The sequence below is a fragment of the Lissotriton helveticus genome, chromosome 7 (genome assembly GCF_964261635.1).
Source record: "Lissotriton helveticus chromosome 7, aLisHel1.1, whole genome shotgun sequence".
Lineage (NCBI taxonomy): Eukaryota > Metazoa > Chordata > Amphibia > Caudata > Salamandridae > Lissotriton > Lissotriton helveticus.
In genome coordinates, this window is record NC_136068.1 from 817,187,788 (window position 1) to 817,212,256 (window position 24,469).

Genomic DNA, 24,469 nt, shown 5'->3' on the forward strand with positions numbered 1-24,469 from the left:
GACGTGCTGGTCGCCCTGACACTAAAGGCCTCTCTACTAGACTGAATGTCAGCTTTCCCCCCAGTCACACGTCAGTTGCACGTCATGATCAAGTTGCACGCACAAGTAGGGCAAAGTTCCAAGCCTGCCATGCAACCCCCCTCCATGTATCCACCCACCTATGACTCACCTATGACTCATCAAGTGTACACCCTCATGCACGCCAACATGCTCTTATCTTCTTTTCTCTCTTGCTCTGCCTCGAGCGCTCCTCCTATGTACAAGATTGCACGTATAAATATGTAATCAGAAAATAATGTTTAGAAGACCCTTCCTGAACCTTAGAGGTGATGGAACAGATTCTCCCTTAACTCGAGTTATTGGAATAAAGCCCTTTGACTCGGATACCACGGACTCTGCCTCTCATTTAATGCATGACACTTTGTTTATTCATAGAAATTATGACAGGGTAATATTTTATTTACCACAGTACGGGGTTAGGTAAGCGGTTTGACTAGTGAGGTTTCGTTTTGTAAGGCGTTGGCCGAGGTTTTATAATTGTTATGTGCACCTGTTTCAATAAAGTGGCCATTTACACACAAAAGTTGGTTTGTGGACTGCTCCCACCCCTCCCTCCCAAAAACAATTACATTGTTAAATAGTGCACTAACTGAAACCACAAGACGCCGATTAACAGTTAAGACACAGCTGGAATCAACTGAAATGTACTTGCCACTAGTTCAGCAGATAGCCAAAATCCCAAAGCACATTTACACTTGGACAGCTGCGATCCCCGCTAGGCCATCGCATGAAAGGTTGTATAACTGTAATCGCAGCTCCCCCCTCACAATCTACAAGGGCTCCCCTGGGACCATAAACCCCCGCCTGTAGGGGCACCCTGTGGATAGGAACTACTAGGAGGCACAGCAGGGATACAGCAGCACCGAAGAATAGAGATCTCGGTGCCCTTTCCACTGAAAGGCGCTGCAGAGCATGCCTCTTCGGAGTAGCTGAAAAGACTCCACTTCCCCTCACCCCCAGACCCTGGGCTGCGCCCCCAGCTCATTACTTTCTCTAGGAGCCCGTTCTTTCTGCTTCTCGACGACATCTTGAAATAAACCAACTGTCTGCCCCTCCAGTTCCTCGACTTGTGCGTCGCTCATTGGTGGATTAGGAGGGTGATGTAGCACTAGTGGGAGGAGCCGAGCAGCCCCACGAGCAGCCCCAAGAAAGAGGCAGTGTCCATGCTTCTTAACGGAACCCCAGGACGGTAGAGGAACGGAGCCCGTTAGTAAAGAAACCAAACAAAAGCCAAAGAACAACGTCAAGAACGAAATGTCGTTAAATAAAAAAAAATACAAAAACAATAGGCATTCAAATATATATTTATTCAAAAGTTAGGAAGCCGGAACATAATACATTATATATATATATATATATATATATATATATATATATCATTATTTCATTATTGAGTGGCAAGACGCAGCAGCTCACTGGAGCATTACCTCTACGTCCCTCGTCCTCGACCCAGTCATCACTCATGAGGTATTCCACACGACAGGAAACAAAACAGGAAACGCTTTTAGACTCCACCCACCCTCCTGTCAGGTGCTATAACACACCTCACCACCAGAAGCAAATCCTGTTTTGTTTCCTGTCGGTTGGATTCTGATGGGTGACGCTTGAGTGAGTGCCGGGCACTTACCTGCTACGACTGTCCTGTGGTTTCCTCCTTTGCTGCGCCTTGGGGGTCCTCGTGGACCTCCGTGGGACTTTGGAAGACGGGCTGCTGGGCTTCCTGTGCTTTCTTTCTGGCGGGGGCCCTGGGTTGCGGGGCTTCTCGGGTCCCCGTGGTTCTCTTCCTGTTCCTGGTTCCAGTTCTTCTTTACCGGATTTGAGCGCTGGATGCGGTGTTTCTGATGGGCGCCCCGGGGCTTTCTGTTCGTTTATTGCTGTCCCGGGTTTGGCGGCTGCCGCTTGGACGGGCGCGCTGATGCTGCGCCACGCGTCCTGCCCCTTTGCGGTTCTGTCTGACGGGGCGCGCTCGCCTCGGTGGATCCTTCTGCTGTGTTTGCCCCTGGATTGCGGGGCCGTTTGGTCGGATGTCGGCGGGAAGCCGTTCCCGGCTTCGGATCCTCATTTTCGCCTGTACGGGCGCCCGGGTGGGCTCCGGGTTCCCTGCCTCCTCACCTGATTGGCTGGACGGCTCGTGGCGGTGACGTCATCGCCTTCTTTCGGCCGGGGTGACTTTCCTTCGTCGGACCGGCTGAGTTCTGTCCCTCCTTCCTGCTACTCGGTTCCGAGAGGCTGCAGCTGTGGGGTGAGTGTTTTCCTCATATATATTTGGCGGGAATCCGATGTTCATTTCTCCTGGGTTACTTGTGGAGTTGCTGTGCGTCCCGTGTGGTGTTTTCTGGATTTACTGTGCAGTTTGAAATGGGGAAGCACCACAGGAAGAGGAAGCATGTCTCTCCTGTTGGGTCGTCCTCTCCTGACAGTGGTGATTCTACCCCTGCTGGTCGGAGTGCTAGTCTGGGTGGCTCTAAACAGCTGTAGCAGCTGATTTTGGAGACGCTGTCCGAGCTCGAGGCTTCCAAGAAAGGTGCTGGGGGTCACTCTGAGTCTGCTGCTCACCTATATTCTGATATCTCTTCCTCTGCTTCCTCTGATGAGTCCGCTTTGGGTGCGGTGGATCTGCAGGGCAAGTACATTTCGAAGGACCTGATGCCTGATATTCTTGGTCATGTTCGGGAGAATATGGGTTTCCCTGTGGACTCTGTACCCAGTACCTCCCAGGACGCTGTTCTGCCGCAGTTTCGGAGGCCTGTGTCTTCTTCCATGCCCATCCACCCCTTTGTCATGGATGTCCTTCTTAAGGAGTGGAAGGATCCGGACCATATTTCTTTGCCCAGATTCATGTCTAAGCTGTATCCTTTGCAGGATTTGGAGGTTGCCCTGCCTGATTCGGTGCAGGTGGACTCTATTGTTGCTTCTCTGGTGGGTCGGCCTTCCATGGCTGATGATAATATCCTGAAGGATGGAGTTGATAAAAAGATAGACTCTGCTCTGAAGAAATCCTATGCTGGCTCTCACCTGGCACTTAGGTCGGGAGTGTATGGTGCGTATGTTGCGCAGTCTTTATTGGCTGACTTCAAGACTTTGTTTTCTACTATGCAGGAGGGGGGCACTTGTCCGGAGTTGCTGGAATCTATGGAACGTCAATCGGAGTTCCTTTCGGACATTGCCTTTGACTCGGTCAGGGCTTCTGCTCTGTCTTGTGGTTCCTCTGTGGCTGCTCGTCAGAACTTGCTTCTGCAGGGTTGGAAGACGGATGCTGCGCAGCGTTCTATGGCCTTGAGGTTGCCGTTTTCTGGTACTCATCTTTTTGGGGACGCCCTGGAGGACAGGCTCCATAAGGTCTTCAAGGAGAGGAAGCATTCGTTGTCATTCCGTCATGCACCTTCTCATAGGGGGTCCTCCTTCTCTAATGCCCGGTCCTTCCGACAGCCTTCCAGGTTTCAGCAGTCCTCGTTTAAGGGCCAGCATGGTGCTCGTGGATCCTTTCCGCGGAGATTCCAGAAGAAGCCCCAGCCGGATGGTGGGTCTGGCGCTCCTCGTTCCTGACTACGCCGTTCCGGTGCCCGATCTCGCTGGTGGTCGGCCCGCGGTTGGTGGGAGACTGCGGCTGTTCCTCCCTGCTTGGTTGTTGACGACCTCCGACCAGTGGGTACTGGATGTTGTTTCCGAGGGTTACCGGATAGAGTTCCTGTCGCCTCCGCCTCCCTCAGGTGTTGTGGTGACCCCCTTGCCTTCGGACCCGTCTCGTCGTCTGGCGTTGTTGGAGGGTGTTCAGGTTTTGTTCGACAAGCTGGCAATTGTCCCGGTTCCCCCCCTGGAACGTGGGCTGGGGACTTATTCCATTGTCTTTGTGGTCGCGAAGATCACGGGGGGTTTCCGTGTTCTCATCAATCTTCGGGCCCTGAACTTATTTGTGCGAAAGATCACTTTCAAGATGGATACTTTGCAGAAGGTGATCCCATTGATCCAGGAGGGCTGGGTGTTCACCTCTCTGGATCTCCAAGATGCGTACCTCCATGTTCCGATGGCGTTGGGGGTTCAGCAGTACCTGCGCTTCTGCCTGGAGGGTCGTCACTGGCAGTTCTGCGTCCTCCCCTTTGGTCTCCGGTCCGCCCCCAGGGTGTTCACCAAGGTGGCGGCTCCCTTGGTGGCTCATCTCCATCTCCTGGGGGTGTCCGTCTTTCCTTACTTGGACGACTGGCTGCTGCAGGCTCCATCTCCGGAGGTCATGTCTCGCCACCTTTCCTTGACCATGCGTACGCTCGAGGATCATGGGTTCCTGGTCAATCTGCCGAAGAGTCACCTGGAGCCTGCCACTCGGAGGACTTTCATTGGGGCTGTGTGCGACTCAGTTCTGGGCATGGTTTTTCTCCCGGAGTCCAGGATTCTGCGTCTTCAGTTGTTGCTGAGGAGGTTGCTTTCACGGTATTCGGCTCCTCTGCTGCAGTGGCTGGTGGTTCAGGGCCACATGTCTGCCACTGTGTTCACGGTGCCCTGGGCCAGGGCTCATCTTCGGCCTCTGTTGTGGCATGTTCAGGGTTGGGTTCCCTTTCCTGTCCAGGACTTCTCAATTCCTGTGCCTGTGTCTCCAGAGTTGGTGTCAGCTCTCCAGTGTTGGCTGGATTCTTCGAATCTGTCGCGGGGCATGTGGTTCCATCCACCGACCCCCTTGGTGTTGACGACGGATGCCAGCGCTTTCGGTTGGGGTGCGACTCTGGGCTGTTGGTCGGTGCAGGCACGTTGGCTTCCTTCGGAGTCGCACCGCTCTTCCAATTGGAGGGAACTGTCTGCGGTGGAGAGGGCTCTTCGCCTTCTCAAGGATCGTCTTCTGGGGTGCAACGTGTTGGTGAGGTCGGACAACACTGTGACCGTGGCCTACATCAACCACCAGGGCAGTACCCGCTGCCTCTCCCTGAACTTGGTGGCGTGTGCGATTGCGATTCGGGCCGAGTGTCATCTGGTGGCTCTCTCTGCTGTACACATTCGGGGTGTGGACAACGTGGTTGCTGATTCCTTGAGTCGGAAGTTCCCGTCCTCTCTCTCCCTGTGTCTGGCCCCTCGGATTTTCCGGTTGCTCTGCCGGAGATTCGGGACTCCGGTGCTGGACCTGTTTACCTCCCGGTCCGATGCCTTGCTTCCCCTGTTCTGTTCCAGGACTCCGGAGTCGGGGGCTTGGGGGGTAGATGCCTTGTCTGTCCTTTGGCCTCCTTGGTTCCTCTATGCATTACCCCCTCTGATCCCTGCTTTCTTGCTGAAGGTTCGGCGGGTGGGGGCTCAGGTGGTAGCTGTTCTCCCTTATTGGCCTCGCCGCTCCTGGTTTCCTCTGCTGCTGGGTCTGGTGGTGGGCCCTCTGTGGATCCTGCCCCGCTACCCGTCTCCTCTGTGTTCCCCGTCTCCCTCCCTGTTGGTTCCTCTCACCTTGGCGGTCTGGAGGTTGAACGGTTGACTCTTGGAGTCCGGGGTCTGCCCGACCACCTCATCACTGTGATGCAGGCTTCTCGTCGGAAGTCCACTCTGTCCTCCTATTCAAAGCACTGGGCTTCTTTTTCTTCTTGGTGTGTTGCTCTGGAGCTGTCCCCTACCTCTTGTGGTGTTTCTTCTATTCTGCAGTTTTTTTTGGATGGCTTTCAAAAACACTATGCTTTGTCCACTTTGAAGGGTCAGTGGGCTGCTATCCGGGCCTTTCGTGATCCGGCTTCTCTTCTTCCTTCAGACGGGTTGTTGGTTTCCCGTCTGTTTCGGAGTTTCTCTCTTTCTGCTCCTTCTGTCCGCTCTCCGGTTCCTCCTTGGGATCTCTCTTTGGTTCTGGGTGCCTTACAGTCCCCTCCCTTTGAGCCTTTGGATTCCGTGGAGTTGAAATTCCTGTCTTTCAAAGTTGCATTTTTGGTGGCTGTTACGTCTGCTCGGAGGTTGGGAGAGCTTACGGCTTTGCGTTGTTCTCCCCCCTTTTTGAGGTTTCTGGACGACGCGGTGGTCCTTTCCTTGGACCCCGGTTTTATGCCTAAAATTCGTTCACGTTTCCATTCCTCCCAGGAATTGATTCTTCCTTCTCTCTGTCCTTCTCCTTCCTCTCCTTCTGACGTCTTGCTCCATTCTTTGGATGTGAGGAGGGCGTTGTCTGTTTATGTTGCTCGTTCTGCTGGGTTTCGGTCTTCTGACTCCCTCTTCGTGACCTTTGGTTTGGCTGGTAGGGGTAAGGCTGCCTCTCGTCTTACTTTGGGTCGCTGGATCAAGGCTGTGATCTTTTTGGCGTACCAGGGCTCTGGTTTGCCTTGCCCGTCAGGGGTTCAGGCGAGATCTACCAGGGGTGTGTCTGCTTCCTGGGCTGCTTTCCATGGGGTGCCCCTTGAGGAGATCTGTAGGGCGGGGACCTGGGCGTACGAGTCCACCTTTGTGCGACATTATCGCTTGAATTGGGCTCTGTCTGGCCGCCCTAATTTTGGTTCTGGTGTGTTGCAAGCTGTGAGGATCCCCCCACCTGTTTGATTCTGTTTATTTCTGTTTGTTAATAAACTATGTCTTGCTGCACTCCTTGGTATCTGTTCTGTTTCTGTTTGTGGTGTGCCAAAGGCCTTTGTGGGGTTGCTTTGGTATGCCTCATGAGTGATGACTGGGTCGAGGACGAGGGACGTAGAGGTAATGCTATGATTACATATGGTAATCCCCATTACTCTTAGTCCTACTCGTCCTCGACCCAGTCATACGACCCGCCCGCCCTCCCTTTCCAGGCCTTTGGTGCTTGGTACATCAGGATTTGCTTCTGGTGGTGAGGTGTGTTATAGCACCTGACAGGAGGGTGGGTGGAGTCTAAAAGCGTTTCCTGTTTTGTTTCCTGTCGTGTGGAATACCTCATGAGTGATGACTGGGTCGAGGACGAGTAGGACTAAGAGTAATGGGGATTACCATATGTAATCATAGCATTACTGCACTACATTAACCAGCAGGCCATGGGTGTGGCAACGCCCATTGGGGCGGGACTCATGACTTCAAAATGATGCGAGAAATGCTGTGCCTTGACTACTCCAGTCTCTGCCTCTGAAGAAGTGGACAACACGAAACGCGTCAGGCAGCATGATTGAACTTTACTCCTGTGAGGCACTGCTGCATCCCCGCTGCACCCTTCAATAAAATTTGTGGTGATGGACCGACCCGGTGTGGGCTCTTTCTATAACAGGTACTCTGTGTTTTGGATATATATATATATATATATATATATATATATATATATATATATCAATGCTCGAAGGTGTCCACCTTTGAGTAGCACGCGAACAGCAGCTTGGTTTATGTATAGGTGAGGACGGGGATCCACTCGTAGACGCCGCTCCGTACGGGATCTGCCCGACGCGTTTCGAAGCTCCATATGCTTCTCTTCAGGGGCTTTAACGGAAGCGGTGTGCGCAACCGCCTACCCACTTCCCCATTTTATATATAACACACCCACCGATGGGAGGCTCAAATGAGACTGTGCATTCTGGGAAGTGTGGTCCGGGAAGCACACAATCAAGTCCTGTATGGACTCCACAAGTGGGCCCGTCCTCGATTCCAAGTACGACTGCTGCTTCACTTTCATGACCCCCAGGGTACCGGGGTGGTGCATACTCCGCGGCTACTCAAAGGTGGACACCTTCGAGCATTGATATATATATATATATATATATATATATATATATATATATATATATATATGTGTGTGTGTGTATATATATATATGTGTATGTATATATATATATATATTACCTACTGGCGGTCGCCAGTAGGTATATATAGTTAGGATTTTTTCCCTATGGGATTTTTGAAAATTCTATGTCTAATAACTTTGGCGTTTGTGGACGGAATTGGCTGAAATTTTCAGGAAAATGGCACATTTTGTTTCTGAGCAGCCCTTGAAAATTTGGGGGGGGTTCGTCAAGGGGGGGCCGAGAAAAAAGGAGGGTCCCAAAACGTGTTTTTAACTTTGAGTTTTCCATAGGGCGGTTGGCCTCACTTTTAGCCCGAAGGGCTGAATGGATTTGCACGAAACTTGGCAAAATTGTAGGGACTGGTAGCCCGATGTGCCTTTTGTAGGTCTCAATATATGTGCTTCAGTGGATTTTGAGAAATTAACGTTCAAAAAAAGATATATATCTGTAACAGCGGACCGGGCAGCGCTCCAGTTCGCGTACTTTTCGCGCAACGGAGCTTTGTGAAGCGAAGCTGATTGGTTCTCCGGCGTCTGTAAACATTCCAAACAGTCCGTAGCGGCCGCCATCTTGTCTCTCGGTAGGATCGAGAGACAAGAGGAGGCCAAAGCGAAGGGGCAAATGACCATAAGGGGGCATAGTAGATTCTCGCTGACCCCCTAGGTTTGATGTGGAGGTTTTAAAAGGGCCCCGCGGGGCAAAAAAAAAATATAATAATAATAATCGAACGGCTGAATGGATTTGGACGAAACTTGGCAAAATTGTAGGGACTGGTAGCCCGATGTGCCTTTGCTAGGTCTCAATATATGTGCTCCAGTGGATTTTGAGAAATTAACGTTCAAAAAAAGATATATATCTGTAACAGCGCTCCGCTTCGGAGCTTTGCGAAGCTGATTGGTTCTTCAGCGTCTGTAAACATTCCAAACAGTCCGTAGCGGCCGCCATCTTGTCTCTCGGTAGGATCGAGAGACAAGAGGAGGCCAAAGCGAAGGGGCAAATGACCATAAGGGGGCATAGTAGATCGTCCCTGACCCCCTAGGTTTGATGTGGAGGCTTTAAAAGGGTCTCACAGGGCAAAAAAAAAATATATCGTTTTTTTAGTTTTTTTGCGTGGAGTGCGCCCGGTTCGCGAACCGGGAAGCGTTCTGGGGAGCGTACTTTCTTGAAAATTTGTGAAAAAAGTTAGAGTAAAATAATAATTGTGAGTGATCAGATGTAGGGTAGCTCTGAGAAGAGCTTTTGGGTTTATGGTACATTTAGGTACTTATAAGTAGGTACCAATGCACAGTCTTAAATTCAGAGTGAAAATTCTGTTGCCCTCATCTGAGAAGTGAACTCCATCTCCTCTGTAGATATCTTGCATGTAGTAACGCAAGTTATTGTTGTACAGGGAGCAGCCCATTCCATGGTCTCTCATGTAAGCTGAAACAGATTTGTTTACATGCTTCCTCGATTTCTCAATTTGTGGACAAAATTGGTTCGACCACCTCCATTTTTGTCTTTGGCATATATTTGAATATACCAAGGCAGTCTGAGGAAAAAGTGCCATCAATTGCTCAAAGGTGTCCTTTAAAAGCATTTCCAGACCTACCCCAGTCAAAGTGCCCAAATCATTACCTCCACAGTGCACAATTAACAGGTCAGGTTTTGGCAAATGCATAAAGGTTTTCACCAATGGTATCAATTGGTGACATTTTAATCCTCTGTGGCCAAACCACTTAATTTCCACATCTTGTAAATTGAGGTTAGGTAAATTCCTGTTTTCAGCGTACCTCTGAGCCCAATAGATGTAACTATGTCCAACAATCCAGACAGAAAACATGGCGAGAGAAGGTTCTCCTGCAGTCAGATGAAGTGTGGCAATGAAATGGCAGTTGAAAAAATGAGAGTGTAAAATGAAAAAAACTGAGGAGTTTCTGTGTTAATGAAGCAGTAAGAGTGATTGGTGGATTTTGATTGCTGAAAACAGAAAGTTAGGGTGCATGGATGAGTTCGTTGAAAGAAGTATTTTGAGTGGCGAAGAAAAAATCATTAAATGGAAGAATGCACTGGATATGCAGGTGCACTGAGAGTTCAGAGTTCAATTGCAACATTGTTGTGTGAACTTGGAAACACCAGAGGTCTTGCAAGAGGTGGTTGCTATGCAGAAAAAGCAGAGAGGGGGCAGAGGGGGGAAGGGTTTTGATTTGAAAAAAAGTGAGGGAAGAGTTTTGATTGGGTGACATGAGAGATATGTGTGAAGAATTACAGCATTTCTGTGCTTTTGATAGCTGCAGACTCTGGAGTGCATACCTTTTGCTCTGCTGAAGACAAATTGGTGTGTTTCTGAGACTGTTTTGAAACTCAAAGTATTTGCTAAGGTGAGAAAAGATTTCTTTAATTTAGATAGAAAATAGTGTGCTTTAAGGAGAAAATTATGAAGAAAGTTGTGTTTTTCAAATGTTGCTTTGTCTCAAGTGTTTTACAAATAGATTTTGTTTCTTTGAGAAATTGTAATTGGAGAAAATGTGAAGTATTAGTACTGACAGGGTTTTTATGTGCATAGGAGCTGTGGAGTGTTTTCAAATTATGACTTGTAAATCGTTTTTGAGAAAAAGCAATGGTTTTAATATTGATGACAAGGACATAATGGTGTCTGCTTCTTTATAAGGTAATTGAGAGTCTCTGATGTTATTTTTCCCATTTCAATGTAAGAAGTTTGTCTGTGGAGCAAATTGCTTGTAAATATGCTCCCACCTGTGCATGGCAAATTTAGATTTTGAATGTTTGCGTTACATAGGCATGTTAAAGGTGACTGAAACATGCTGCAAAGGCAATCAAAAAACGCTTTTATGTGTCTTAAGGACATTTTAAGTCATTTCCCCATGTGCAGTGTTTTCAAATTATGAGTTGAAAATCGTTTTTGAGGTAAAGGAATGTTTTCAAAATTTATGTGCGCCATATGCCCCCAAATTTCTTTTTCAGGGGTGCAGCAGGGTGTTCTTGAGACACCCCTGCACCCTCGGAAAAATTCGTAATTTGCGATGAGGTAATTGCTAATCGCAAATTGCACCTTCATTCCTATGGGCCTCCTGCTGCATGGAAATGAATGGGTAATTTGTAATTAGCAAATAGCTCATCGCAAACTAGGAATGGTAAAGAATCGCTATTTATTCCTTAAAGTTCGCTATTTAGGAAATGCAAAAAACTTTGATGATACATATGGCGGTTCATCTCTAACAAGATAAGAAGCATAGGGATAGATTTATGATGACTGGCGCATCACCAGGGATGTGTTAGTCATTCTGTGCCGCTGTTCCGTCACCTATGGTGTGCTGCATTTACAATGCGGCGCATCATGGGGCAAAAACAGCACAGATGCGTGACGTATCTGTGCCGTAAAGGTGGCGCATTGCTGGAGTTGTATCGCAAGTGTGATGAAGCTCCAGCAAGGCTCAGGGGTGTCCCTGTCGCAGGGTTTCTGTTCTCACACAGAACTGTGGACAGAGGATTGGAACCTCGGCGAATTAGGGTGCCCCAAAACTCACCTTAGTAATCAAAAACCCCTTAGCAAGCTAGGTACAGTGTCACATTGGATATAACAAACTCTCAATGTTTAGACAATCCAGAATATGAACTTATAGTACCTCAGGATACGTGGAACTCATGAACAGTCGGTCGTTATATATTTCTTAGAAACCAGAACATGGAGTTAAGAAGAACACATGTGTATTTGAAATGTTTATTTACTAATGCCGTCTTCTCAGGCGTAGTATCTTAGATAATAGAAGTACACATATTATCAGTAGCAAAATTACCAGCATAGTTACTAGTACATAAAAAGCGAATGGTGACAGTATGTTAACATGCTGTAAATGAATAAGAGTTAGCAACACTTATAAGCAGCCGCGGGCCGTGGAGGAAGTTACGGTGGGGCAGGGAGGCGGGGAGGGGGAGGGGCAGGGTGGAGAGGGCTCCACCCTGCCCCTCCCCCTCCCCGCCTCCCTGCCTCACCGTAACTCCCTCCACGGCCCGCGGCTGCTTATATCTGACCCTCCCTAATACACATATTATATTATTTGCTAAGAAGGTCTCTTTGTGTTGGTTTAGGGCGTGCCCATACTTTAGTGTCTTAGATTTGAAGGAATCACATCAGCATACACCAGCTCTCTCTTCATGTGAACCGCATCAAGTGTTGTGTATGTGTGTTCGGCAAAGCAATATAAAACCCGCCTCATGCCCAGAATTGGCAGAAGCTGCACTTATGTTATGAGTATGAAGTCGTGGAGATCAGACCTCATAACAATTCTGTATCGTGTTGTTCTTGAAACTTCAGCAGTCGCTGTACAGATATAGTTTAACAAGCAAAGCAGATAGTAGAGCAATAACATATTATTCTCATGTAAACCACGATGAACTACTAGGTTGAAAGCTAAAGCAACAACTAAGTGTCGTGTGCAGAAGTTGCAAAAAAGGAAAAATGGCGTTTAAACCGGTAATGAGCCCATGCTAACTTAACACGGTGTAAAGATATCCAGGATCTAGATGACACCTCCCCATGATCCGGAAACGAACTGAATAAGATAATAGAAGTGGCATCTCATGAGAGAAGATTGCAACTTTATATGTGGACGGTCCGCAAGGTAAAACATTAAAAACTAGGAAAATTTAATGCTAAAGAAAAATAAAACAGCCAACTACTTTATCGAGGCTTAAGCCAATAGGCAAGCTAAATAATAAAAATTTGACAAATAAGTCAATGAATTGTCAATGAAATGCTAGTACTCAGCATATCAAACATGAAAAAGGTCTATGACATAACTGTGTATGCAAAATAAGCTGCAACAGCCTCCAATAGGAAGTCACCGTCTTCATCCGAAAAGAGTTCAGCCATCCAATTTAAAAGCGGAAAAGAACATACGTGCTCTCCCAGCACCGGATCCTCTATCACCATCAGAGGACAGCTCGGTGGGTTTTCAAGAAAGCTCTGTTCCAAGAAAGACTGTGTTGCCGCCAGTAAATTCCAGGGACCAATTAGTCCATGCATCAATGCCACAGCCATAATCCTTTCGCCAGGACAAACCAACTCGTGAGTAATGATAGGAGTCATCAGCTGATTAAAGTCGACGTCAGGAGAAACCGGTCCGCAGAGACACAAATCAATGGCCCAATCGAAATCACAGGTCAGGCAGTGAAATACAGGCTGGACACAGGTGAAGTAGGAGAATCGAAAAGATAATCCATATGCCGTGCTTAATATCGCCAACGGCATTGTGCCATAATATTCAAGCATGCGATTGCGGAACAGCGTCAGCAGCTGCAGGGCGGGAGCTTGCACAGGAGGGACATCCATATTTAAAAATATAAAAAAGCACAAGAGCGTCCGCTGGTAATGCAAGTAAAAATGGGAATCCACCAAGCACAGTGGAAAAAATAGAATGAAAGAAAGCAGGGATGACTCCAAAGATTTTCTCAAATGAAGTCACGAGACCACTGGTAACAACTTTAAAAAAGTGCGCCAGGCCCTTTGTGGAGGACGCGTTAAAGATAGTCCGAACCATCTTGCTGAAATGGAAAGGCAAATCTGTATTTAAAAGGGTCTGCACCTCTGTACGGGTGTTCGCTATGTGAAGCACGAAAGTTTCACGGGCCGAACTCAAGGCCACCTCTCTCTGAGACAAAAGAGCTCTTATTCTTGCCATGCCGTTGAAATCTGCTCCCAAGGTTGGTATTTGTGGCCAGATTGAAAACTCCCTATGTTCATGTGTGGGAGGAAATAGAACATTTCTGCAGCAAATAACCCGTTCACTTACTGTTACGATAAAAGGAATACTTTTAATTAACCCAGAACAATCTTCATTATTGAGCATCAAATAACTACCATTTTCCAACAACTTGAACGTGGGGATGATAGCAGGAACTGGCGTGCCTTGCAACACGCAAGCCATATTTGGTCGGTGTTTGTTGCATGAACTGTGTAACTGTATGTGCCTACACATTAGTGAATGATCTGGCGTCTCAGTGCATTCCTCTCCATTCAGATAAACTTCTTGATCATCTTTGAAACATCTGTATGTGTATGGAAGCGACCAGACCTCATGAAGAAAACCACTACCTAAAGGTGCATAACGACCTATTGGTATATATTTCATACAATTTGAAAACTTATATAAAGCAAAAGGCAGCGTTATTAAACCGTGGATAAGGCACGTTGCCAAAGCAGCCAACCTTTTGGATTTATACTGGAAATGTTAAAGGAAGAATTATGGAGTAGGGCCTGTAAATCTTTAATGGACAACCGAGTAAAATTACTCCAACCATCATATTCCTCTAACTCCGGGATAGTAGGGGTGTTTAATTTTTTAGAAGTAGCCAATCCAAAGCATTTGGTCTGGGAAATTGTTTCATTCACAAACAACATATGATTTGGGATGAGATATGCACGGTGCAAAGCCTCAGTGCCTTTTACCTGCCAGGTTCGTGAACCCCAAACTGATGTAGATCCTGGATATCTTTACACTGTGTTAAGTTAGCATGGGCTCATTATTGGTTTAAACGCCATTTTTCCTTTTTTGCAACTTCTGCACACGACACTTAGTTGTTGCTTTAGCTTTCAGCCTGCCTGCGTCAAGATCTATGCCTGCTTCAAGCAGGCGCAGGGTTTTGATGCAGCTTTGTCCTATCTGATTGTAAATGCGGCAGACTGTGGGTGGTAGAGCAGCGGTGCACGTTAACTGGTGCATCTCTGGGGATGTGCTAGTTAATATAAATCTGCCCCTTTCCATACATACTGAGCATGTCATGAATGATGTAATATGTGACATCATCAGCAGTGGATTACGGGTAATAGTATCTCTAGTTTACTCCCCTATAGCTGTCTTTCTTTTAACATAACTGTCTGTTTCCTTCCCTTATACTTACTGTTTTTTTGGTTCGCTTCCGGTTCGCGTACCGGCGAGCGAACTGGGAAGCGAACTAAGAGAAATAGAGGTTGGCACAGTTCCAAATATTGTACCAATTTTTTAATACCGGGGAGGTAGTTCTGAAAAGAACTTTTTTTTTATTGTTTTTGTTGTTTTATATTTTTTTTATTATTTTTCTGAATTTTTTTTTACTTTTTTTGAATTTTTCTGAACAGTTTTATATTTTTTTTTTTGGAGGGGGCAACGAAAACGATTCATTGTAAAGGGCTCAACAGGAGCAACAAAAAAAAAAAAGAATTTATTGTTTGGGGCGTTTCGGACAAACATGAGCATGATTGTCAATAGCTCTGTTGATCAGAGTGATGCTACTTTCTCCGTAGCAAATGAATCCACTGCAATGTACGCAGACTTGTTTTACTTCACGAAATCTCGTTTGCATATTTGGCACCATCTCCCTGCCCTCTGGTCCCGTTACTTCCGGTACAACAGATCTTCTGGCCATAATAGGGAGATTATCTAGGTCGTTACGAAACTGTGCAGCACTGTAGTTGTTAGGATGCCACCTAGTCATATGGCGATGCATTGTGTAGTTTCCGAAACTGTATTTTTTGTCGGTCCCTCTGGACAGTCTATCTTGACATATAAGGCAAGTTACGTATCTTGCATTTACTTTTTTCTGACCTTTGGGAATTTTAAAAAATTGCCAAATGAAGTTTTCTTTCCGGTGAGACGTCCTGGGCTCCTCAGGCAAAAAGTGCCTCTCTTCGTGCTCTTCGTCCTGTTCCTCTTCTTCCTCTTCTTGCTGAATTATAACTTCAGCAGGTGGTCCACTCTTCCTTGGATGTGGTGGAGGTGGTGGGGAAGCACCAGCTGAAGCTACTAAAGAAGCCATTGCTCACTGGTAACAAAGGGTCTTTCTCTCACAATGATGAAAGTCAGAGTGAGGAAAGAAGGAGGGATTTTCATCATTTGGGAAAAACAATAGTTCTCAACCAATGAAAAGTGTTCATTTTAGATTATATGACCTAGTCTTACATCATTAGGAAACCAAAAGTGAAATGAACCAATGAAAAGTGTTATTACCAAGTCACATGACCTGCTGTGTTTACGTTACGCGCTTTGCAGGGCCTCCCGGTTTGCTTCCAGAAACCTGCGCTTTGCGCCTCGCTTCGCGTACCAGTTCGCTAACGTAGCACGTCATATGACGTATCACGCGACAACGCGAAACGTCATGTGGACGGGAGGCGTCACGATGTTGTTTTCTAACGCGGCAGTTGCGGTAAAGAAACGTTTACCGGCTCGCGGTCTATTTCACGGCATCAAGGTCAGCTAACGGGAAGTTTCCCGATTCGCGAAGCGGGAACGAAGAAAAAAATATATAAAAAAAAAAAATTATTAATAAACATATAAAATATATTTTTGGATTTAAAGAAGAATACATTTTACAGCTACAGATATTAGCTGTTAAAAAACCAATGAAATTCACTGAAAAAACCATAGGTTATAGACCATATATAGTTAGGAATTAGCATTTAGAAAACCTTATTTTACTCACACAAAACCATTGAAATTCCATATATAGTTAGTTGCACTAACTATATATCGCGCACCCGCAATCCACTGCTGATGATGTCACATATTACATCATTCATGACATGGTCAGTGACATCACTGATGACATCACTGATGACATCTCAAATGACATCACTGATGATATCTCATTTGACATCAATGGTCACATCAATGATGATATCATTAATGTGACAATACAATGCATCTCCTCACACTTTAATATAACCTCTGTTACACCCAGTGTTAAATACAGAGTATAATTTTTGAAACCATTGACACACCAATACTAGTTACTACATACGCACTCACTGATTCCTACGTCTACACACACATTCACTCATTCACCCATACAATCATTCATACATACAATCACTCATCTTTACAACACTATCATATGCACTCATACACCTATACAGACACTCACACTCTGCCACTCATCCATGGAGTTACTCACACACCTAGTCAGTCCTGTAAAGAATCAATCACACTTCCATTTTCTAATCTACACAGTTAAACATAGAGTACCTTACATTTTCAAACATATACTAACACATACTTACTCTCTTATAGAATCACTGATACAAGTACACATTGATCTGCACAGAGTCACACACCTCCCAGCCAGCCATACACACACTCAGTCTCCCATACAAATACTTGTGCAACCAATCAATAACCCATATAGCTACTTATATAGCTACTGATCAACACATGCAGCAGCTTGCACAACAACAGACATACTGATGCACACTTTCAGACAGTTTAGTCACTAACCCGTGCATTTAGTAAGACGCATTTAATCACTCACTCATACAGTCAATCACGCACCTACTAAAACCTTCATTCAGACACTTATACATCCACTCATTCTTCAATATGTAAAACATATTTAAACTTTACAGAAACACATAATCACTGGATGTTGTCATCAGTGATGTCATTTGAGATGTCATCAGTGATGTCATCAGTGATGTCACTGACCATGTCATGAATGATGTAATATGTGACATCATCAGCAGTGGATTGCGGGTGCGCGATATATAGTTAGTGCAACTAACTATATATGGAATTTCAATGGTTTTGTGTGAGTAAAATAAGGTTTTCTAAATGCTAATTCCTAACTATATATGGTCTATAACCTATGGTTTTTTCAGTGAATATATATATATATGTATATGTGTATGTATGTATATATATATATGTGTGTGCATATATGTATATATATATATATATATATATATATATATAAATATAAATTCTAAGGGACTCCATTCTAAATTCAATATAACATTCAGAGCCTTTAGAGTGTCAAGAAATACTTACATTCACCTTATCATTATGGCAGCTTTATTTGGATGACACAGAGGTCAAGCAATCCACGCTACGAGCCTATATTAGCGTGAGCATTTTATGCACAACAGCTATTTTAACAAGCGCGGGCGCCTCGCGCTGAAAGGAGGCAGCAGGGGAGGGGAAAGAGGAGGGGGCCTTCGATTCCCTTGCAGGAGCGAGGAAACATATGTTGCCAGTGGGAGCTAGCAAACATATGTTGCCAAAGCACGCTCCCCGCAAAGGAATCGCCAAACGTGCATGTGTTGCCATGGAAGGCAATGGAACATGTGCATGTTTTTAGCTGAAAAGCTGTGCAGATGACTGAAGGTCATTTGCCGCTGCATAGGCTAGACCTAAAAATTCACCACCTGGTTCAGGCTTGTCTAAAGGGTAGCTCATAGCTACTGGTTAAAGCTCTCCTGTATGCAGTCCAGCCTAACTAATTAGAAGCTTTTGTTTGGCTAAATTAGTATATGTATACATAAATTGAAAAGAGTGTATTCGCGATGAAAATGTTTGTATAAATCATGTGGTATTGGGGAGACTTATTAGTAACATTATTACCTTGGTGCCCGGGGCATTACAGCTATGGCTGTTATGCATTACAGAAAAGGTTGGAGACCCCCGATCTAAGTGCACACATTAGTTTGGCTATGTTGTTTGGCCAAGGGGCGAGGCATGTAACTAATGAGCATACAGCTTGTACCTCACCCACATAATCAGGTTTGATGGGCCTTGTACTGTTAGACAATTTGGGAACGTTTGTGCTACTGTAGGGACTTACACTTCAATGTTATCAAACTCGCTCCTCCTACAAATACACCGATCTGACCCATTGTTGAGGCGAGGCAACTAAACCTATTTTTTGAGGACAACTACTTCATTTTATTTGAAATACAGCAAATAAAGTGGGCTTAATACTCTCCTTAGATGGATAGTGTTCTGCACCCTTTTCTGCAAAAGAGATATAGATTGCGGTAAAAGGCTTTCACAGACTCCGAAGCAGATAAAAGAGGCGCTGCAGCTTAAAAACTCACTAAGCCGAAAAAAATGTAATGTTCTCTTAGCAAATTCGAAGAGAGAATGGGCGTTTGTAAATTATATTGTAAGGCTTGGGCAAGTAGGCCGCAGAGTAGTTACCAACAACTGCAAGAAAGCAACCAGTATTAAAAGCAAAACTCTCTGTAAGTACCTGAACAACGTGGTCCACATGATTTTTAACATTTCAAAACGTGTAAAGACTGTTAGTAAATGGTTTTTAACAAGTTCTGAAAACATAGAAAGACGCTAAAAACCCACCGAAAATTACAACAGAAACTGAAAGCAAGAGAGCCTACATATATCTTGAAACCTTCCAAAATTTGACGTTCGTGTCTATTGTCTTTTCATACAATGCGTTCCCTCATTCACCGAATTACAGTATATTCCTCTATAGTAACCTTTACGCTGCCTTTTTCACACCCAAAACTCCATATTCCACTGGAAGTGAAGCAAGCCTTTACTCACTGGGCCTGTCTTGAAGCGCTTCAGCCTGGCTGCCTGGAAGAATGTGTTATCTGGTTCTCTGTTGGTGCAACTTCTTTTGCACTCTTCTGGTAGCGTCCACCTGTATCCCCCACCATCTTCTCCTTCTAAGTTACAGCCACCGCTTCTTTACACCCTTCACTGAGGACAAGATAAATAGGAATAGTAGACACAGAAAATGGACTCTTTCAAAAGGATGCGGTCAGTGCTTCCAAGCATGGCAAGCACGGCGGCCATCTTTGATTCATTTGTTCTCTAACCATTGGAAGACAGTCTACTACCACATTTAAAATAAATCTGATGTTTTGCTAATTAAGTGTAGAAATGTGCAATTTCTCGTGCAGAGATGTTTAATTGTTATTTCGGGTAACACGCTAAAGCCTACAGAACCTATCACTTATACATTAGTTGGTAAATATGTCTTCTTGCATATTATTTGTAAGCATTCAGATATGTTCTCACTGTATTCCCTACGTTAAAAAATCTATTTTGTTTTTTATGTTTTTTCTTTGAAATCAAATGAGTCGACTCAAAGACTGGTAGGAAGGTAGTTCTGATTGAACAACCTGAGCTACAAATCGGACTATCTCACATTTTTTATAAAGCAATAGAGTTCACTGAAAGGGGGAAAGACTTGTGCTTGTGAGTCATGTGGTAGAGGGTTACATTTGAGATTCCTTCACTTTCCCATGCAGCCAGTTGAAATTTGAAATATTCATTAAGAAAAAATAGTGAACAGAGACATCTTTTGGTTACATCCTGCAGCTGAATTTAAATATTTACCAAATGCTTTATTAAAAGTAGAAATGTGCAGAATGTATTTTTAAATATGTAATATGCTTAATGCAAAATTGTATTACGCAACCATACTTGGAACCTGTAGGAGGACTGTAACCTAGTAATGAAGCCTGGATTTAATTTTTCAGTTGACTTATTTAATGACACTATGTTTTACCGTGAAAGTCCAATAATACTGATATATTTGTTTTTTTACCGCAAATTGTGCAAGATGTTTTTGCTACTCTTTACTGCAGATGTTGCATTTTCAGAAGCTACCGTTTATTATGTAATGAATAGACATTTGTTTTATACGACTGATAGTGAGGTTAACACTACAGAAGATGTAGATGATGGAACAAGGATTTGTGAAAAAGAAACTTGCTCGGGTATAATCCTCTCTTATAATCTCGTAATAAAGTATTAATAATGTTTGTAATACTAATTTTATCCGACATTTTAAATTTTCTAGAAAAGGGGAAAGCTTGCCTATGTGTTTTACTAACAAGTAACCCGAGTGCTAAAGATGGCTGCTAACGCGGGAAAATAAACAGCTCATGTGTCAGCTGCATGACATCTTAACGCTTGGAGGGAAAACTTTGCTTCTGCGCAATAGAATCTAAAATGGCTGCTTGAGAACTCACGTGCTAAGCATCTGCTTTGCTGAAACTACATTGTGTTATATACTAAATGCTAATGCATAAATAGTCTTTAAAAGTACATGGGATTAGAGTAGAGATAGGTGATATACAGTGAAATCATTTTATTTGAATCTAAAATCTTGTCTTTTTGACTTCTCTGTTAGTTCGTATTTGGACCTCCGTGAATTGCAAGGGTCTGAACCCACATGAGATGGGGGCATGCCCTGTAGAGACAGCTCCGGAGCAATGAATTCAAGTCTTGGGACTCGGCCAAGGACACTCTTTCTACATGTCCTGGGAACCAGCTGAACATCCTGAAGACTCAATGGACAACTGTGAAAATTATATACATTGTTATTGATACATTATGAACATGGGTGGGAACTAAAGCTTGGGAGAAACAATTTAATGGACGGGAACATAAGACAATGCTCTTAAGAAAAAGTATAAAACTTAGCATGGTGTGATGATCATCCCCTCGACTTGTCCAATCAGAATTAGGAATTTTATAAGGTTGAAACATATGGGGGTGGAACATGCCATTAAGAAAGTATAATTGGGGTAGTTAGTTAGTTTAGAAAGGACAGTCCCTGCCAGAACGCTGAAAGACAGAGATGCTGTCCGAATGCTGATCGAATACCTGATGAAGCAGACTTTGAATTTGTCAAGCAAAATAGAATTAGAAGAAGATTGCGGAAGAATTGCCCTATCCTCCCTAGAGAAACTCCAGCCTCCCTCCCCGAACGTTCCTCCTCCTCACCTCCAGCCGCCTCCCGCCAAGACTGACTCTCATACTCACATTGGGTCCAAGCCCCCCACAGGCTCCCAGCCTCTTCTCTCCAATCCCAGGACTGAGGCTCGAATCGACAGTCCTAGAAGAATGGCTCCCTCCCTTTCGCCACAGGAAGTGACCTCCCTCATCGCCTTCTATGAAACCCCGCCTAATCAGCCAGCTCAAACAATTCCCCCTGACCACCCTCCCTTCTCCTCAATTCAAGTCATCACTGGAGTGGGAAGGGACCCGTCCCGCCGTAAAGCTGCCAGACCACCACCCTATCTCTCCTCCTTACCCAGAGCTACCTCTGTCAATCATATCTCACAGGATGACTCCCAAATAAATTGTATGCTCATCAATTGCAGATCCGCCGTCAAACATGCAACAGAAATAGCCGAAACCATCCTCTCCCATGACCTGGACGTGGCCTTCATCACTGAAACATGGCTAAACACTCTATCCAGCCCCATCCTGGACACGCTGGTGCCGCCCGGTTTCTCAATTATACACAAAGACAGGCCCATTCACAAAGGTGGCGGAATAGCTATTATCCATAAAAGCGACCTCTCCATCACTGAATCTCCTTCCGTCATTTACAACTCCTTTGAATCCCTCTCGGTCAACATCAATTCTCCTCACCACCCTTCACTCCAATGCCTTCTCCTCTACCATCCCCCGGGCAACACTTCCGAATTTGGCGCTCAGCTGACGGATCTGATCACGCAAACAGCTCTCAACAGTGATTTCAGAATAATTCTGGCCGACCTCAACCTAAGATGGAATGTATCAAAAAACCCGCTCATTCAATCCCTCACCACCCTTATTCATGACCATGACATGACCCAGCACTGCACAGAGGAAACACACCACAGAGGAGCAACCCTGGATGCTATCATCGCAGATAGAAAGACAATTTCAATTGACCACATCATCCCAGTAGACTGGTCAGACCATCACGCCATCCTCTTTCATATCAATCACCAGGCGCTTTCCGTCCCTCCCACTCAAACCTCCCCCAAGTGGACCAGAAACTTATCGAGAGTACCTCTTGACAAGCTAGAAAAGGGCCTCAGCTCACTCCTCCCGAACTCGACAGAACCCCTTTCAACCACAGAACTCACCTCGCTCTACCATTCCAACTTGGAGCTCGTCTTAGACCAGCTGGCACCGAGAAAACTAAAAAAACAAAGAAACATCCCCTCAAGATCCTGGTTCTCCACTGACATTAACGATGAAAGAAGACACCTAAGATCCATGGAAAGATCCTGGAGGTCCAACCCCTCCTCACTCAACCGGGACCAGCTCAAGGCAGCCCGCAAAAGCTACTATAACCATATCAAGAACAAAAAGTCGTCCTTCTTCTGTGCGGCCCTTGATAATGCCAAAAACCGCCCCAAAGAACTTTTCAACATCATCAAGAACCAAATCTCCATTCCGGTAACAAGAGACATGGTGGCGTCCAAATCCCAATGTGACGACTTTGCCAGCTTCTTCAACGAAAAAATTGCCAAAATTGACCGATAACTCGGCACGTTGCCCTCATACCACCCCGCTACAACTTCCCATTTAAGACCAACAATCACATCCACTCGCTGGTCCTCCTTCCAACCTATCCAGGTTGAACTGATAAGCAATCTCATAGCCACCGCCAAACCCTCAACCCACTCCCTTGATCAGCTTCCCCCGAGAGTGACCAAAGACTTGAAGCTCACTCTAGCCCCTATCTGGGCCAAGATCATCAACAGCTCTCTGAGCGAGGGCTCCATCCCGGACTACCTTAAAATAGGTCAAGTCACGCCTCTACTAAAAAAAACGGGCCTTGACCTACAGGATATGAACAACTTCAGACCAGTCTCGAACCTTCCACTATTATCCAAAATCTTGGAAAGATGTGTGCTGTCGCAACTATCCCAGCACTTAGAGAACACGAAGCTTCTCGACCCATATCAATCAGGGTTCAGAAAAGGCTGCAGTACTGAAACCGCAATCCTTAACGTCCTGGACGATCTTCACATGTCGCTCGACTCCAACCAATGCAGCCTTCTCATCCTCTTAGACCTATCGGCTGCATTTGACACAGTTGATCATGCCCTACTAATCAATGTCCTAAAGGAGAGAGCAGGCCTCGAAAAGACTGTCCTAAAATGGTTCTCCTCCTTTCTCAACAACCGCACACAAAGAATCAAAATTAAAAGCTGCGAATCAGACATTCTTCCCATCAGCAGAGGAGTCCCTCAAGAGTCAGTACTCTCTCCTCAACTCTTCAACATCTACATGGAGCCCCTCACCTCAATTCTAAGGAAAGCTAACATCCCCTTCCACCTTTATGCGGACGACACGCAACTCTATCTGGAAACCACATCGATCTCGGATATCCACAGACTGAACCACACACTTACCGAAGTTCAGCTCTGGCTCTCTTCCAACCACCTCAAATTCAATGAGGAAAAAACTGAAGTGCTCCTCATCTCTAACAAAGAAGAAAAACCCCAAATTCTTGAATGGCTCAAAGCCTTAAACGCCCTGAATGTTCCTCTTGTTCCATCGAACTCCATAAAATCCCTAGGGATCACCCTTGACCCCAAACTGGATATGAAAGAACACGTCTCAAAAACTGCCAAAAGTGCCTTCCTGAACCTGAAATTGCTCTACAAACTAAAACCATTTCTCCCCACAAAAGACTTGAAACAGGCCACGCAGGCTCTGGTTCTCTCCAGAATTGACTACGGCATTGCCACTCTGACTGGAACAGCCAAATCGCACCTGCGACCTCTGACCTCTACCCTAAATGCCGATGCAAGAATGATCACGGGAACAAAGAAATATGAACACATCACCCCAGCTCTTAAGGATCTGAAGTGGCTCCCTATTGACCAACAAGCTAGCTTCCGCACAGCCTGCCTCACACATAAAGCCCTGCATACAGGCAAACCGGAATACCTGGCCAACAAGCTCAAAAGGGCCGGTCAGTCTAGAAACCTCAGAAGCTCCAACACGCTCCTACTCATTCCTTTGAAATCCCAGAAACTTTCAACATCTAGCAAATCCTTTGCGGGCAATGCTCCCAAGATATGGAACTCCATCCCCCCACACATCAGAATGACCGCATCCTTCCCGAAATTCAAGAAGTTACTCAAAGTCCTCTTCCTCGAGCGTTCCGGAACCAACTAGAACTCAACCTAGACTTTATAGTTTCATGTTCTC

At 45.4% G+C, this 24,469-nt stretch overlaps 1 protein-coding gene across 1 annotated transcript in view; it reads right to left on the minus strand.

Annotated features, from left to right (window-relative positions):
• The window catches only part of JADE2 (jade family PHD finger 2), an 874,388-nt gene extending 855,198 nt beyond the window's left edge, over window positions 1–19,190 (minus strand). The window contains exon 1 of the mRNA XM_078653277.1: window positions 19,055–19,190. The gene's annotated coding sequence lies outside the window, so the exon portion shown is untranslated. The remainder of the gene's footprint in view (window positions 1–19,054) is intronic.
• Between the last annotated feature and the right edge of the window lie 5,279 nt (window positions 19,191–24,469).